Genomic DNA, 484 nt, shown 5'->3' on the forward strand with positions numbered 1-484 from the left:
ATTGCATATTATCTTTTTTTCCCATTTTCATCATGGACTGGTAAAAATTTTATGAACGTCTAAAATCATTCCATGGACCTGTTTTAAAAATCATTGAATTAAATGCTTCTTAACTGCCCTCTTCTACTATGAAACTCTATTATTTATGTTCTTATTTTGATACATTATGTTAAGTAAATGTGATTAATATTACATGAAATGTCATTAAATGTCATTTACCTAATTCAATGTAATTAAATAAGGAAAAATACTTTTTTAAGAACAAGGGAAATATCTCCTAATGATTAGTGCAGGACTTTGCCCCGATACACTTTAACGCATACTACACACATTAAAGTCCTTTTCAAAAACTTCCTGTGGGAAATGACAGTATCGTTTGAGTCTATTAAAGCATCATCTAGTTGCACAAACTAGAAAGAGAAGTGGCACTGTGGTAATACTCGTCTTTATCTTGGAGACCAAGAGGCCTTTTGCAAATTTGTAG

Source organism: Odocoileus virginianus, chromosome 11 (genome assembly GCF_023699985.2).
Source record: "Odocoileus virginianus isolate 20LAN1187 ecotype Illinois chromosome 11, Ovbor_1.2, whole genome shotgun sequence".
In the NCBI taxonomy this organism is placed as follows: domain Eukaryota; kingdom Metazoa; phylum Chordata; class Mammalia; order Artiodactyla; family Cervidae; genus Odocoileus; species Odocoileus virginianus.